General features: G+C 42.4%; 1 protein-coding gene across 2 annotated transcripts in view; it reads left to right on the top strand.

Moving 5' to 3' along the window:
• Positions 1-14881, top strand: part of SAMD12 (sterile alpha motif domain containing 12) — a 337368-nt gene that overhangs the window by 12835 nt on the left and 309652 nt on the right. The window lies entirely within an intron of this gene.

The raw sequence follows: 14881 nt of genomic DNA, 5'->3' as shown, positions 1-14881 counted from the left end.
TTAAAAGCCTTAAGACTTAGGTTTCCAGGGTGCTGAGGCCATTGTCCCCGATTCCAATGGTGAGTGATCTTCCCTGACTGATGATGAATTGTCTATTGCTTGCTGAGTGTCTCTCTACAACCCCATGAAGCTCCTGCCTCCCCACTGACCTGCTTTGCTTGGCCAGGGTTTCTTAATTGAAACTCCATAGCTGGTAGCTTTGGCACTGTATGTTTTCTGGGGCTCACCCCAAGGCCATGGCCACTGTAACCGTACCACCCTGGCTTTGCACAGCACTCGTGCTTTCCAAAGTGCAGTTTCTGGTTGGCTCCACGGTGGATCCATTGGCAGCTGGAACAGGCACTCTTGTCCCTGTTTCACAAATGAGGATGTGAAGGCTCCTTTGCCCAAGGTCACACAACTCATTAGTGGCAGAGCTTAGATTTAGAACTTGGTGTCTTGAGTCTTTTTATTACAGCTTTTCTCATTGCTGCTGTGAGAGGAGAGGAAGGCACGGTGCCTTCTTTGAAGGGGTTTGTAAATGGAATGTTCTAAATGGGATCAAGAATTTTTCTTAAATCACAGATGAAGGCAGCCAGCATGGGCCTGTGGTCATGTAGTTCTCCAGCGGTACTTAATCCTTGGCTCAGGTGGTGAGAGATTAAGTTCCCCTTTTTTCTTCCCCCAGTATTTGTTTGATTCTCTATAATTCTGTCTTCCAAGTAGCTATATTAAAGTAATACTTAAAAACATATTTTTCTGCATCTACAAATCCTTCATATTCACCATAGAGAGAAAAATCGAATACCAATAGGAAATGAATAACAATAGCTATCATTTATTAGGCCCTGACTGATAACAGCAGCCGATAGGCCCTAGTAGGGCTCTGCTGGTTGATGACAATGAGTGTTCTGATGGGTGGGGTTTCGGCCATATTGGTAATTGTTTATTTTGAATATTCTACCTCTTCACAATAAGCCCATGAAATGCTTATTAATATTCTCTCCATTTCCTACATGAAAAAATTAAGGCTGAGATAAGTTTCCCCAGGTCACCAGCAGTAAATGATGGAGTAAGAATTCAAGCCCAAGTTCAGATGACTTCCGTGTCCACTCTGTTGCCATGAAACAAGGGGCCACGCTGACACACCCTGCAGAGAGCCCTAGAGAGAGTTCCCGTTTCCTGTATAACTGACGCACTTTACCTGCAGTAACTTACGTCATTCTAGCACATCTGAAGAAGTGTTTAGCTGTTGATTAACTATTCATGCATTTCATTATTTCTCCCTTTTTTCCTAACTGTGTATAAGCATAACAATCAGTCTCATTCTTAGATATAGATGCCCAGTTCATGAGGGCAGTGATAGGAGCTCTTGAAAGGACAATAAATAACTCTGTCCAAATTTCAGAAGACGCCCTGTGAGTTCTGTCCCTGTAGCTTCCTGACGGCCATTGCTGCTATCAGAGCCCCAGAGAACACTTACCCTTCGTGACGAAGGGCGTTTCTGCAAGATGGAGTGTGAGGTCTGTGCAGGTTGAGGGCAGGGTCCCAGCTGATTGTAAACCTCATACAAGTGGTGACACATTTCTTACGTTCCAGCCACCTTCCTTACAGCTTCCTGATCATTCCCACACACTACTTTTATGGGACTATTGCCCTGCCACTGTATTCTGGTTTTCACTATATTGTTTTAACAAGGTTTTCTCCCTGTCCTTTTCGTTTCATGCTCATTTTGGTCTCCCAGTCTAGCTGGTCCTTCCCTGATGCCTCATCCAGCTTTCCTTTTTCTTCTTACAGTGTGTTCAGCCATTTTTATTCTTAATGTTAAAAGCCTTTGATTAAGTAAACATTCAGAATCCCTGTGGTTCTTTTGCTCAGCCACTTTGTAGCCATGTCCTCTTAGTGTTAAATATTTTGAAATTAGGTGATGAAACTTACCCAACATTTTATATACAAGGATAGACAGATAAATATTTTTACTGTATACCAAGGATTGTGGCTTATAAATATTTTCTCAAATGCCTACTAGAGTTGTACTTATTCACATTTTGTGCATGAGGAAACAGGTTTTGGGTAAGTGACTTGTCTGAGAACAGTCAGTGAAACAAATCGGGAGCGAAGCCCGTGTATGTATGTATTGTATAGTTAAAATCATCATAAGAGTGTCTAAATTCTTTGAGAATCTACTATATCACAGGAAGTATGATAAGTACTTCATAAACTTAAAATTTAGATTATATTTTTATTAAAATTATATGTGAACATAATTTTACAATTAATCATTAACATCTTTAAAAATTGCTTAATGATATTTTATTCTTTGCTTAGTGTCCCATCAACTTATCACCTATTTCAACAAAACGTTTCTCAGTTAAGTCTCCTCCCAATAATTCATCCATTAGGTATTCTGTGAATTCCTTGTCACAGAAGAACTATTTCCAAAAGAACTCTGGCATGTTTCAAACGGGTCTAGTTGTCCTCTAGACTCACTTGTGTTAGGTTTTCTTCCACCGCTGTCCTCGGGGTGCCCGTCTCAGTGTCAGATCCCCCTTCCAGGACCCTGAGTAACCCTCTTACTTTGCTTTAACCTTGGTTTTGACGGAACTCATCCTCCTGAGAAAAGGTATGTGGGAGGCATACTTTTGAGAACTTGCATATCTGAAAATGTATATATTCTACCCTTGTACTGAATTGATAACTTGATTAGATTTTTAGAAGTTGAAGAAGGTTATCTTTCCTCACAATGGCGAAGCCTCTACCATGTCCGAGTTTCCAGCCTTGTTTCTGGGAAATCTGAAGCCTTCTGGTTCTTGATTGTTTGCATGAAATACACATGTTCTAAAAAATTGTTTAATCTTTCTGTCCCTAGTATTGGGATATGTAATGAGACTGGGCTCTGGTGTGAGTCCATTTTATCTATTGTGTATTTGGTGGTCTTTCAAAGCGAAAGTGGTCTTTCCATATGATCATTCATTTCTGTGAATTTTTATTGAGTTATTTATTTGATTATAGCCAATCTGTTCTGTTCTTTATTTCTCTAACTGCTATTTTTGAAATGATAAATTTCCTGGGATGGTTCTCATTTTTTAAATCAGTGTTTTCTCATGCCTCATCTTGATTCTTTTTGTTCTGTTTTCTGGTAGATTAATTTTTTCTTTCCAGCTTCTGTGGCATTTTATCATTCCTATCATTTTTAATTTTTAGAGAGATTTTTTTCCTTCTGAAGTTTTTATAATACCAAATCTTATTTTGTGGATGTAATCTTTCCATATTTCATTGAGGATATTAATGCTGACATTTTTATTTTTTTTAATAAAGCTTACTTTGCCCTCTGTATTTATTTCTTCCTGGTTACTATTTTTGCCAATTTGTTCATTTTGGTCTGCTTTCATGTTATATAGCCCCAAAAGTGTGTATACATTAGGCTCTCTGCCCATATTTGAATGGCCCATTAAAAAAATTAAAAGCTCTTTATGAATGAATGGAACCTGTCAATCATGGTTTTTATTGTAAAATTAACTGACTGAGTGTTTTTAGGACAAGAATAGGGATCTTCTTATGTCAGAATGTTTAGGCCTTTTTTTATACTGGGTTGGTTAATTACTGAGAAGACCCAATATTTAAACTCCAAAATCTGATTCCTTACTCTGTGCCCTTATCCATTTATTTTATCAACTTCCAGGCAAGTGTATTACCTGGTGCCTTTTTACCTGTAAGTATATTACAGGTACCTTCCATCTGAGTGTATTTTACTATATTATTTCTAAGAAAGTTAGCAATCTAAATGTAGATTTTCTAGGAATTGTCATTTCTGAAAATGATTCTTAATTAACCAGAAATTTCCCTCCACGACAATTATAATCTTTGTGGGTTTTTTCATGGGTGTGTTTGAGCACCTAGAAGAATACCTGGTGCATAGTAAGTGCTTGACAAATAATAGTTGAATGAGTTAATATTTTGCCCAGTGCATCAGGCTTTCTGCACAGTATGTAACAGGATGTAGAAAAAGCCCAAGTTTCCTAACTCTTAGTATCATGCTGAGTGTACATGCTCAGATTTGACAAAGGCAGTCATGCAAACCAAAATAGATTCACCCCAGGAAGAGGGGATTCCTATTTATGAAACCTCTTGGGGCAAAAGTGTATTTCTTTATATTTGAGATTGGAAGGTATTACTGAGGTGGCGTTGATCACACGTTGGCCTCTGGAAAAGGTCAGCCGGGGAAGGGTTGGCTGGGATACAGAACTGGTCTTAGGAACTTAAATGCACAATACTCGTGTGTTCAGATGTGGCATTTTTGGGTCTTATTTAAGCATTGATTCTGCTGACTGCTTCCTAGAGACTTTCCCATCTGTTCCTTTGTGCTGACGGGGTCTTTCTGAACTTAGAATGGAGAGCTGTCCCCAGGGGTCACACACAGCGGCCTCTTTCCACCCCGACTAGCTTTTTCTCCTCTCTACCCATCTGTGTCTCGTTGTCATTGGAGTGGGAATGGGGGTGAGGGCCTGATAATGCTGAGCTGGCCTTTTTAGAAGAGCCAACTGTCACACCAAAAGGTCCCAGCTATTGGCCCCGCCGCTTGCTCTATGGCATTGCCTTTGTCCTCTATTTTGACATGGTCCATTTTCGGGAAGGGGCCGGTGGGTCCATTTCCTGAAAGAAGCAGGAAGAGAGCAAGACCACAGCAGGAACCGTTTCTAAAGAGAATTCATTGTTCAGAAAATTTTGAACTTGTGATACTCAGTCAGCCAGTCATGTTGGGTTTATTTGTCAGGAGATGAGAAAAAAAGGGAACAGTACTGGGAAATAAGATAATAGTGAGGAGGCTAGGGTGTCTGGAAACACTTAAAGAAGAGCCATTCTCTAGGCATGAAGGAAAAATAATTTATCCAGTTACAATGCTCTGTCAGCTGCTTATACCTGAAAGCATACTTCATTGTACACCTAAAGAGCTTTAAAACCTTTTACATAATTTTATGTTAATATTTACATAATGTATTCTGTTAATATCTTAGAGCAAGATACTATTAGAAATCCAAGAATTTTTAAAAATGCAACATAGTAACATTTTCCTTTTAAATTAACCTTATAAGATAGTAATAATTACATGGTTATTAGATATATCCTCTGGAAAGTAGAAAGAAAAGAGTTTTACATGGACCCATATTAAAAAAACAGCCACTATTAGTATTTGGCATATTTTCTTCTAGCCTTTTTCTCTTTGTATGGCTTTTGGTTTTGCATAACAGTCGTAAGGCATTCCGCTTGCCTCTTAGTAAGGTTTTTCGGTCTTCAATTGGAGTTGACTGTGGTTATGTTCTGATAATGCGTGTCTGTGATTTATTCTTTCCTTGTCAGGAGGCTGAATAAGCAGTGATTTAGTTCCTGGCCTGAATACATTCTCTGTATGCTTTTAACATAAAACAGCATTCAGATTAGAAAGTGAGTGATCCTTCGAGCAAAGAAGTATGATGTATGTTTCATAACCACTTTAAAAAATATCAGATCCAAAAAAAAAAAAAAATCAGGAGCACAAAGATGGCTTGGGTGGAATGTGTGTGACAACAAGACTTTAAGCTTCCTGCAATGGGAGACAGTCTCTCAGTCCTAGGACACGTTATAGACATCTAGTGATATTTAATACTCAGTAACTGTCATTACATATGTAACACGGTAGTCTCAAGGCAGAGAGAGAGAAACACCTTTTCACCTAGAGGCGTGGAAGGCAGGGTGCAGTGCAGCGCAGTAGCAACTCCAGAGTTAGAAACTCTGGTATTATTTGTGCTGCTAACTAGTCAACACCTCAGAGGCACCTGCCCTCAATATCATGACCAATAAAACGAGGCTGTTGAATGACATCATTTTAATGAGGTTTTATCCTCCTCTGACATTCAATTGACTCAAGGACTTTGTGATTCCGGACCAAATACTGAGAACATAAAGATCCCAAAGCCTAGCAACTACCTTTATTTCCTTCCTCTCTCGTATCTAGTCAATGACCAAGTTCGACCTGTTTTACAGTGTAGATTAGGTGTGAAAAAATTGGTCACCTCTTTTAAGTTGTATTGGAACATAATTATGTTCATTAGGTTATGTAGTTTATTGCCACTTGTGTACCATGGTGGCAGAGTTGGGTAGCTGTGGTATGGTTTGCAAAGCTTTAAATATTTATTATCTGTCCCTTTATAGAAAAGCTGGCCAACCCCTGATCGAAATTGTTTGGAAACCCATCCTCATCCTTGCCACCTCTGTCCTGACTTAGGCCTTTGTTTCTCTCTCACCTGCACAACCCAAGACCCGCTAAACCTAGTTTTGCTGACTGTGGTTTTGAGCCTTGCAAATGTATTCTCTACAGAAACAGTATAATTTTGGGATTGTGATTGCCCTTATTCTGTAGTTCTTAATTCTAGCTCATCATTAGAAGTACCTTATGCTGGGCTCTTCAGGGACCGGCTAACTTGGGATCTTTCCTGGTTGGCCAGGTGTGAGTGACTTTGCAAATTCTCCATGTGATTCTCATGTGCATCCAAGATGAACTATTGACTGGATTTAGGTCCTGTCTCTATTTTCTGGTTCTGTGGAATGGGAACAGTCTGGTCCCCATTGTTCAAAGGAATAAATAAGAAGTAAGTAAAGGAGGTGAGGTATGTAAGGAATACAGCCTACTTAGGTGCTTACATAAATGGTAGTTTGTTATTAGTGGTTCTTAACTTTCCAGGGATATTATATGAGATTCCTAGGGCTGCCATTCCAAAGTACCTCAGACTGGGTGACTTAAAGAACAGAAATTGCCCTGGCTGGCGTAGCTCAGTGGATTGAGCGTGGGCTGGGAACCAAAGTGTCCCAGGTTTGATTCCCAGCCAGGGTACATGCCTGGGTTGCAGGCCATAACCCCCAGCAACCACACATTGATGTTTCTCTCTCTCTCTCTCTCTCTCTCTCTCCCTTCCCTCTCTAAAAATAAATAAATATAATTTAAAAAAAAACAAATTTATTTTCTCACTGTTCTGAAGGCTAAAGGCCCAAGATCAAGGTGTTGGCAGGTTTGGTTTCTCTCGAGACCTCTCTCCTAGGCTTGCGCATTGCCTTTTCTTCTTTGCTTACACATCCCTGCTGTCTCGTCTCATCCTCTTTTCCTAAGGGCACCAACCCTCCTGGACAAGGGCTCACCCGTAGGGCCTCACCCAACGTGCAGTACCTCCCTAAAGGCCCAGTCCCCAAATATAGTCACACCGGGGGTTGAGGCTTCAACATATGAATTTGGGGAGACACAATTTAGTTCATAATAGATATGGATTCTTTGATTTCCTGATGAAAACCAGGATTTCTTTACCCAGGAAAATGTAGAGACATCCATACAAGTTAAACCTTGTAAATGGCTATACGACTTTGAAGCTCCTGCTAACCAGGAGCATCTGAAGCAGGAGAAAACACTCCGGAGGGAAGGAAGGATGTGTGTCAAAGATGAGGACGTTCCATTCTCCTTTATCCATTCGTTCGACTGTTAACAGTTATTTCCCGGGTGCTGCCCGTGCGCCAGGCACTGTGCTACAGTTACAACCATGAGTAGCACAGGCGAGACCCCTCCGCCTCGTGACTTACTTACAGTTTTTGTCACAGGAGACGTACAGTTCAGTATCTGCACACCAAGTACCGTGTAGAGCATCAAAACAGAAGGACGGGGTGTTGTTCGCCTGGAAGCCCACTTAGATTATGTGGCCAGGATTGTCTCCACCGAGGAGATGCTTACGTGGAGGCCTGAACAACAGGAGTCAGCCATGCAGATGGTGGCAGAGGGTGTGTGTGGCTGATGAAATGCCTTTTACCCCCTGGTTTATTTTCATATCAGCTGCCAGAGCCACCTCCTCTCACGCCAGCTGCTTCCCAGATTCAGTCCTACTGCCTGCAGGACAAGCGTTTAGGACCTGCTCTGAGGCAGGCGTGGCTCTTGTGGGTTGCTCCGCCAGCTGTGGACGTCTGTCTCGTCTATGTCCAAAGTGCTTAGGCCACGCATTTAGAGGGGTAAGACCTGTCAATTCACACATCTGATCCTCTGGGTTTTCTTTGACATGACCGGTGTACAGTCACAATCGTCTTTCATCTGAATTAGAATAACCACTGTGGGGTGGGACATCAGCGTTAATGGGGTGATAAATGCCTAAGCAGCCATCGTATTGTGGTACATGCTTGTGGAATCGTCGCTGGGCCTCTGAAGGATCTAGACAGGCCCCAAACAGCATCTGGATGGAACGGAGAGGACTTCCCCTAGAAGCTGCATCCTAACAGTCTCCTGTGACTTTAGGATAAAGAGCAAAATGCTGCCATGGCTCACATGCTCCTTTGGGTCTGGCACCTCGCACACACCCCAGTTCTCCCCACCTCTCCGCCAGAGAGACTGGTCTCGGTTCTAGGCAGTAGGTTGGGGTCATTTCTGCTCTGTGTATCTCAGTCTGGGGTCCAGATGGAAGGGGCAGCAGCCCCTGGGCATGCTGTTTCCCTGGTTACTACAGGTGTGTCAGAGACCAAAACAAACCGTACACACTTGTTTAACCCCTCTGCTCACATGTGTCCACTCATAGCCTTTGGCTAAATTAACTCACATGGCCAGGGTCAAAGTCATTGCATTAGGGCCACACTGCTCCAAAGGGAATGAATATTTGTATCGAACAGTAATTTGATCCACCTTAGCATGTAAGGTGCTGAGAACAGTAACCATACAGGTCTGCCTGAACTCTAAACAATTATGCACTTTTAACGGTATTACCACAGGGAAGGGAAAAAGAAGGGAGTCGTTTATTAATAAGTGAACCAACAGAGTTGGGGGAGGATTATCATCTAGGGCAAGACTTGAGCATGTTGATAGACTTATGGGAGGAGCCAGTGGGCGGGTCAAAGGTGGAAGACAGAGTGAAGCTTGAGGATTCAGTTGAAATTTGGAAACTAGACTGTGGCACCCCCTTCCTCGTGGCTTTTGATAGCAGCAGCCAAGGGGGCAAATGGTTGGAGTGACAGGCTTTCTCCGATCTGAGCTTTATGTTCTCGATTGCCCCACGGCCCCCTAATCTTAAGGGGAGATTTAGCTGATAACAGTTGGTGTTTACAGTGCTTTAGTGGCTGTCATATTGAGAACTGACTAGAAGCATCTTTAGAAATAATTTATAACACCATGAAATGAATTGCTAATCTTTCAAAGTGTATCCTTTAGAATTGTTTTTGTTTTCGTGTACCAGCCAAGAAAGTCTAGAACAGTCAGGAAACTGGTAAAATATTTCAGAAGCATTGTCTGATTTGAAAAGCTAAGTAGGAATATAAATCCTTTCTCAAATGCATAATCACGCGCTCTGCTGTTTGCTTTGGTTTTGTTTCTTTAGTCATCCCTCGTGGCAGTGTGTGCGCATGCGCGTGGGATGCCCACGGGGTAGGTGCCCGCCCGCAGCGCTCAGCTAGCTGTAGGGACTCATAGGTAGGCACATGAGGGCCATGGAATTTGTGTTGCCTTGTCGTTATTTGGCCCCTATTATGGGTCCAGTATTTGAAGGGACACAAATACTGAAGGGAGTGGCGCTGATAATTAGCTACAGCAGTTTGATTTAACAGGTGCCTAATTTTGTGGTGGTCACTGGAGAAAGCGGCAACGTGCTGCCCTATGCGGTGCAGATAAATGCTTCGGGAGTTCGGATGAAGGAGTCTAGGTATGTGTTGTCATGAAGGAGAAGGTGTCAATGAGACTTAAGGTGAATCCCGAAGGATGCTCACACGTCAACCGATGCCTATTGCCATTATGTGCGTGTCCGTATTACCGAGACACGACATCGGCTGAGTTTCCCCTGCCTGATTCATTTGTTGATTTTCCAATTGTTTAGTGAAAAAAAAACAAAAACAAAAACAAATTTCTTATCCTGGTTGCACAAGCCCCACCCTTTCACTGTAAGCTGCTCCCAGATTATCTCCCTGTCTCATCACCACGTTGTTTTTTCATGTCCTGTAGATTCTGAACAACTTACTCTGCCTTGTAAACACTCCAAACTTTCCTAATTTGTGTCTTATTTTATTTTAATTTTTTGGGGGGGATGTTTCTTTTAAAAATTTTTTTATTGTATTTTTTCCATTACCATTTATTCCCCCCATTCCCTCTTCTACCTCCATTTCCCCTACCCCCAACCCCGCAATCACCACGCTGTTGTCCATGCCCATGAGTTCTTTCTCATTTTTTTTTTCTGTTTTTGCTCTGTTCCTTGGTCCCTTTGCTTGGGCACCTGCTCCTGAAATATAGGTGCAAATCTGGTCTGACCACTTTTTCAAAAACCTATCTGAAATGCCAAGTTTCTATGAAAGCCTTACCTGATTTTTTTTTGGTCGGGGTGTGACTTGGAAGTAATCATTTACTTAGTTTTTGGAACCTCTCAGCATTACTTTCTCTGTCGCTCTTATTTCCACCCTCTTTCACCTTCCCATCCTCTACAAATAATTACTGATCTGCTTATTTCTCATCACTAGTACAGAAGTACAACTCAAACAAAAAATTTTTCAAAATGGAGATAAGGTTTCTATAGCTTTTATTTTCATGCCATTAAAACTTATCTGAAGCCCTGGCTGGCGTAGCTCAGTGGGTTGAGCGCGGGCTGCAAACCAAAGTGTTGAGGTTCGATTCCTAGTCAGGGCACATGCCTGGGTTGCAGGCCACAGCCCCCAGAAACCGCACATTGATGTTTCTCTCTCTCTCTCTCTCTTTCTCTCTTTCTCTCTCCCTTCCCTCTCTAAAAATAAATAAATAAAATCTTTAAAAACTTATCTGCACATATACATACATACACTCACCATCTCTTATCTAATTTGATAAAAGATAGGCAGTTAACATAAAAAGTGCAGGAAAGACAAAATCAAAATAAAGGACAGGCTTTGACACTGAAAACATAACATAGGGCCAGTGGAAAACTCACAAGGCTATCTTTTTTTTCCCCCATTCTGCTGGGGACCAATGACATTTTCATCACATGTCTCGGCTCTGGGCAGACTTTTGGGAGCTACTGTTTCAGTAGACTGTGAGCTTTGCCAGAGCCGACTTATCTCTGATTCTCAGTTTATCTCTATCTCCCTCGGAGATAATCTCAGGTCTCTAAAAGCTTATAACAAAAAGCCAACTGATTTGTGACACAGAAGCGGCCAGATTGGGGGGTAGAGTATTCAGCGGTCCGACAGCTGTCTGAAGCACGTGAACAGGAGGGCTCTTCCTATTACGTGAGCCTGTCTGAAATGTGTAGGAAGGTCAGAGCTAGACACATTACAAGGGCTGTTTATGCCCAAAGGGCAAACATCTTATGAAATGCCTCGCTATGGTATTGTACTTCATGTTTTCTTATCCCTAAAATGTAGATATCGCTATTTAGATAACTAATATCAATTAAGCAAATATAGAAAAAAATAATTTCTGACATCAAATTCTTGTTTTTTTCCGTCCGTTTTCGAGTAGCGTTGGGAAGAAAGACTGGGTTGTCCAACACGTGCTCTCAAGTAGCTCTCCCTGCAGTGGCTGAAGTGTCTGGGAATCCACACTGATAGTGTGGCAGTCACGGCGACAGGTGGCCGTTGAGTGATCGCCACGTGGCTGCTGTGACTGAGGAACTAAATTTCTGATTGTATTTAAATGTGAAAAAAATAACTACCATGACTTTACATGAAAGTAGCCAGCTGTGTGCATATGTCGGCTCCCGTCTTGGACGGTGTGGCTTCAAGAGAGCGACCGAGGTGTCCTGAGGACCAGTGACCTGCAGTCTGTGATGCCAACTTGGATGGCACCTCGTCAGTTTTCTTAGGAAATTTGGGAAGTTTTTTTAAAAAGGACTGTTTTTTCCATATCAAGGAATCTTTAGCAAGTTCTATACCTATCTGTGGCTCCGGTGAACTTTGAATTATGTTCTTGTCCATGAATTAAGCTTTATTTCCTTACAGCTCTTCTTTTAGGTGCTGTGGTCTTTCATTTATATTTATACACATGTGCATATATTAATATGGCATGTACATTTGGAAGATCAAGTGAAACAAGGAATGAGGTGTGTTGAACTTGAGTGATCCTTTAGCCTGAGGAGCATTTACTGTGAACAGAGAGAGTGAGCAAACAGACTAGCCCATGGAGATGACCTTGCTTCACACACACACACACGCACACACACAGGACACTCACATTCATCCCATCACACCAGAACCTATCGCCTTTTTCACGTTTCTGTGATGTGATGTATACTTATGTTTCTGGCTGAAATAGTATTTTTCCCTTAGTTGCCCAAATAACCCTTCCAAGAGAATTTTAAGCTTCTCTCTTTTTTTTCCTCTGATGTCTTTTTCTGCCCTCTTGTCCCCCTCCCCCTCCTCCAACCACACTGCGGTCAGCTCCTCCTTTCTTCGGTGGCACCATCTGTGTGTACGCTGGCCACGATGTGTCCACCCAGGGTCAGGGTGTCCGCTTTTGAAGGCCTCAGTACCATTAGGACAATATTCACAAGCACAAAGGAGGAAATATGCATAGCAATGGTTACCACTCATTGCACACTTGCTCCGTGTCAGACATTAAGGACTTTAAAAAACTTTTCATTTCATTCTTCTGAAGCTTTATAAAAAAGTTCTGATTATTCTGATTCTGTAGGAAAGACAGACCCCGCCTAAAGCTAAGTAACTTGCCCAGTGCCACACAGACAGTTGCTGGCAGAGCCAGATTGGTTAACTCCCAGCCCATGACTTGACTGACCAAACAACTGATGATACAGAGGGAAACCTCTCACCCCCTGGGGCAGTGTGCTGTGGTGGGAACAGCGTGGAACGTGAGGGGGTGGGGGGAGATGGTTCTTGTTCCCATTTCCCCTTTGCCATGTGCCTGGCAGCCTTAAACGAGTTGCTTAGCACCTCTCAGTCTTTCCCTCCTTTCAATATCTAGTTTTCTCCTTCTGATATCTAACACCCTCGTGATAGAGGATGAAACGTCCTCCATAGGTGTTCATTCTGTGTCTCTCCCTCCCTTCCTGAAATGCCAGTTTGCTGTATGTAAGTCTTTCTAAACTGAGCCACCTTCATTTGGTTGACTTGGGTTGACAGAATGCCGTCAGTAAGAAAGTATTACAGGTGCAGGTGTTTGCCTCGATCTCTGCTTTTACCTCGTTCCTCAGTCCTCACCAAGCTTGTTTATATATTTGTAAAGCTATTTTTTTTCCTGCTGGCTTTATTTATTTTTAGTTTTTTAACTGAATTTCACTTTAGTTTGCCCTTGGGGCTGCCACTTGGCACTTTTCACGTCTGTACGATGCCCTAAAAGATTACCCAGTGACTCTTCCTGTCTGCGACCTGAGATGACCTCTGAGATGGTTCACTATGCACTTGACTCAGAAAACCCCACAGAATCATGCAAATCAAGAGGTTCAAATCTTCGCGTTCATTTTCAGAGCACTCAGGAAACGGCCCAGGCATCAAGGGAATGCATATCAGAAAAGCCACCAAGTATCTGGAGAATGTCACTTCACAGAAGCCATGTGTACCATTCCATTGTGACAAGGGTGGGGTTGGTGGATGTGCCCAGGCCAAACAGTGGCTCTGGACCCACCCAGGGCTGGTGGCTCAAAAAGAGTGCCAAGTTTTTGCTGCACGTGCTTAAAAATGCAGACAGTGCCCTGGCCAGTGTGGCTCAGTTGATCGGAACATTATCTCATTGCTGAAATGTCAGGGGTTCGATTCCCAGTTGGGGGACATGCCTACGTAGTAAGTTTGTTCCTTGGCCTAGGCTCATAGGATCCCCCAGTCCAGGCAAGTTCGGGAACCAACCAATGGATATTTTTCACATTGATGTTTCTCTCCTTTCCCCTCTCTCTTCCTCTCTCTCCCAAAGCAATGAAAAGAAATGTCCTTGGGTGAGGATTAAAGAAAGTGCAGACAGTAATGCCGAACTGAAGGGTTTAGACATAGATTCTCTGGTCACTGCACATCCAGGTGAGATGAAGCACAGAGCTTACAGAGCTCACGGGTGGGTTGACCCACGTGTGGGCTCGCCCCGCCACACTGAGATGCCCCTACTGAAAGAATCAGATTGCTCCTCAACCGGAAGAGGAGGCTGCACAGGAGAAAAAGATATCCCAGAGGAAATGGAAGAACGAAAACTTAAAGTCTAGGCGTAAATTCAGCATCCAATAAATACATACTAATAAAAGTAAAAATACATGGCTACTCTTCTGTTTAAAAATTGTTAAAAGTGATGCCAACTATTTCTCTTTTATGATAGTGGAGGGCAATAGGATCTAAATGGGGGGGTTGATGTTCATTAAACGTGGGGTGTCAGGTGTGTGGTGTGTCATCAGCACAGTCGGAAAGGGAGAAGTGATAGTGTAGTGTTAACATTTCCAGTTGCAGGAAAGAGGTGGCGTCACTTGCCCATGAATACAAACATACACAGCAGCAATGCAGCAGGGCTCGGACCCGCACTGCTGGGCGGTGGTCTCTTGGGCGGAGGAGAGGGATGTGGGTGAAGACACATGGTTCAGGAATCACTCCTAAATTCTCTCTGGAAGTCATTAAAATATAGATAGATTGTATCTGTGTTTAATTGTTCTTCTTACATTTTAAAGATTACTTTATATACAACAGCAAGCACATATCCTAAGTATTTGGTTCACTGAGTTTGGACACTTGATAGTGTTGTGACCAGAGTGAGATGGAGAATGTTTCCTTTTCCGAGGAAGTTCCCTGTACCCTTCCCACTTAAATCTTCCTTCGTCTCTTCCGTTCTGCTATTGAGCCCATCCACTGAGTTTTTTATTTCAGTTATTCTATTTTTCAGCTACTACATTTCCATTTGGTTCTTCTTTGTCTTTTGGTTCATGTTTTTTTTTTTGTTTTTGTTTTTGTTTTTTTTGGTGTGTGAGTG

This window comes from Phyllostomus hastatus, unplaced genomic scaffold (assembly GCF_019186645.2).
Source record: "Phyllostomus hastatus isolate PE091 unplaced genomic scaffold, TTU_PhHast_1.1 phas_scaffold_21, whole genome shotgun sequence".
Classification (NCBI taxonomy): Eukaryota; Metazoa; Chordata; class Mammalia; order Chiroptera; family Phyllostomidae; genus Phyllostomus; species Phyllostomus hastatus.
Note: the sequence above shows the minus strand (reverse complement) of the source record. Positions and strands in the feature narration are given on the sequence as shown.